This window comes from Melopsittacus undulatus, chromosome 1, assembly GCF_012275295.1.
Source record: "Melopsittacus undulatus isolate bMelUnd1 chromosome 1, bMelUnd1.mat.Z, whole genome shotgun sequence".
NCBI classification, from domain to species: domain Eukaryota; kingdom Metazoa; phylum Chordata; class Aves; order Psittaciformes; family Psittaculidae; genus Melopsittacus; species Melopsittacus undulatus.
In genome coordinates, this window is record NC_047527.1 from 24,314,866 (window position 1) to 24,317,809 (window position 2,944).

Consider the following 2,944-nt stretch of genomic DNA (forward strand, 5'->3'; position numbering starts at 1 on the left):
CCCCGCCCCACGTGGTGCAGGTAGCACACACCTGGCCCCGCCCGCCCATTGGCCCCGCTGAGAAGGGACGTGGCAAGCGCGGCGGGGCGGTCGGCGGAGTGGGGCGCAGTGATTGCGGGCGGGGCGCCCGGCGCGGTGCTGGGACTGTGGACACGCCGTCCGCAGCACCCTGGGAACTACCGACAGCTGTCCGGAGCATGCCGGGCTGCGCCTCCCGCCGTCGGGTGCGCTGCCCGAGGTGCCGCTCCTCACCGATGGAGCGGCGGAGGGGAGCGAGCACAGGCGTGGCAGCCCGCTCTTGTCGGGACATGTCGCGGGAGGGCAGAGCAGGTTCGCCCTCGACTCCGTCAGCCTGGACGGAAGGGGAGGGGAGGCAGCTATGCCGCCCGCAGCCTCTCCGGCGGGTCTCCGCCCTCGGCGCCGGGCGAGCGCGGCCGTCGAGGGCCGCCGGGAGGAACCGGTGCTGGGGGGCTGGCTGTGGGCGGTGGGGTATTTTCCTCTGTCGCGCTTAGGGCAGCGGCGGGGAAGCTTCTGTGCCGCCCCGGCGGATGTAGTCGTGTGTCACAGCCCTTACTCGATGAGCCGTGGTGATTCTGGTCCTTGTGACAACAGCCTTCTCCTGGTGATAATTTTTTTAACTGTGAAATTTCTGTTTTAAATGCGTATTGTTCAAAACCTGATCTTTTTTTTTTTTTTTTTTTTTTTTTTTTTAATGACAAGTAACCGGAAAGCTCAGTGAATGCAGTGTAAACAAGTCATGCTTTCCCTAAGGAAATCCTGTAGGATACTTAGTTTTTTTAGGACCCCATTTCTCTCCTTCCAACTTAATGCTGATGCTACTTCTCTAAATTTTCCTTCAGATGGTGGTGCACACTGGGCTGTCCTTCATCGCCATTCTTTGTGCTGGTGCAGGCTCACAGCTTTCCTTAGTGCATATGCGTTGTTGGATCAGCAGGAAGGGAGGAGAGGAGGTGTGTATGGATCCCCTAATATTTGGCACCCTGATCCTGCCTTAGTGCAGCATGGGGCTTTCTCCAGCGACTGCCACCGAACTCCTTTGTGTATGTGCTTCAACAGACAGTCTTCACATGACACAGGGTGGCTGGAGTAATTTTCACCCTTTCTGGTATAAGATTTCAAAATTGGCATTCACTGATATCAGGCACTGCAATTTGAGGGGTAAAGACAGCACCAAAGGTGCCCCATTTATCGGAGGGTTAGAATGCCTGGTTTTCTTTGTGTGTTTGTCTTCTGACTTTCTGATGTGTTGAGTAAAACACAGGCGAAGCAGAGCACTGGGCCGTGTGTCCTAAGTGGGTTTGCACTTCTCAATACCTGAGAAGTGGGGCTGGTTCTTGCACAGGGAATTTTTGCTTTGTGACCTATGTCCAGCCTCGGATTTAAGGGTATAGAGGAATTCTTTGCACAGTTTCCCTTTCAGGTCTTAGTTTAGTGCAACATCTGAAAAAAAATTTTCTACTTTAACAAAGAAGTCCAGGAGTACTGTTCTGCAATGACTCCACCATGGAGCCTGCCAGGCAGACAGGGCCTGCTTTGTTGGCTGGTCATCTTCCAGTGAAATGTCATCATCTGTTCCAGACGGCTTCCTTCCCAAAGCCTGCTTGGCTTTGGAGATACAGCCTTCATCTTTGTGAGAGTGATTTTTGGATGGGTCCCTGTTCCTTTAGTTGTGATTTGTTGTGCTCTGGCTTGTGCATTTCTTTTTTCCCCTCTTATGCTTTATTGTCTCATGCTGTTCTGACTCTTTCTGGCTGGGAGCATGAGACTCCCCAGCTTTTTGCTACAGCAGGCTGCCATGACACATAATATTCCTTTCACAGGTTAAGTTGTACCCTAAAAGTATTTTTAATTCCCATTACGCTTTTTGGGTTCTTGATTAAATCCATGGGTTTATGTTTTTACTTATTTAGTTATTTATTGTGGAAGCTGTGTGCCACTAATTGCTACTGTGGTGCTGTTACCTTTTATTTTTCTCTTTCTTGGGTAACACATTTCCTAAAATGCCTGTTTTCCAGTCACAGTTCCCATTCCACCCTCTTTCTTTTGTACCTGCAGTATCTGGTCTGACAACATCCACCAGTTGGTCAGGTTCCTGGGTTGTGGTGCCCATGCCTCTGGCATTCTTGTACTTCCATGCTGGGTGCTTCTCTCTGGCTGTTCGTTCGTTATCCCAGGCCTGGTTAAGCACCTTAGTGTTGTTGCCTACAGGAATATACCAGGGCACTTTGGGGCATGATGACCTCTTAAGGCTCCTCCCAGCACCTTGTTGCTGTATTTCTCTCCTCAATACTCCTGTTTCCCAGCTGTTATCTGTCTGTCTAACTTCCATGCCCTTTGTTAATCTCCATTTAACTGTTTTTCTGCTCTTTTTGTACTAGTTCTGGTTTCCCACCATGTGTCCTTTTGTGCCACTTTGTTTCAGGCAAACTATTCACACATTCCTTTGTGTCTTAACACCAACCCCTGACCATGACAAGAGATCTGTGGGCCCTCTTATGTATTTCCCCCACATTCCAGAAGCTTCTTCCCAGTTTATGTTCAGAAACCTGTGACTTTGCAAGTCTTGCTGTCTCCATTTTTTTCCCGTGAGTTCCACATCTCCCAGAATGCTTTATTCTTCCATAGGAGGGCCTCCAGTTCACCCCAGTACCACCTACAACTCCATTATCCTTTCTTTAACCTTTGGTCTGTGCCAGGTCTCCCACCTGTATCCCACTCTTGCCATCTGTGCTCATGTTTTCTTTCAGAATATGGACCTGCTGGAGAGGGTTCAGAGAAGGGACACAAAAATGATCAAGGCATTGGAGCACTTCCCCTAAGAAGAAAGACTAGGAGACTTAAGATTGTTCAGCCTGCAGAAGAGAAGACTCCAGGGACACCTTACTGCGGACTTTCAGTTCTTAACTGAAGGGGCATGTTAGAA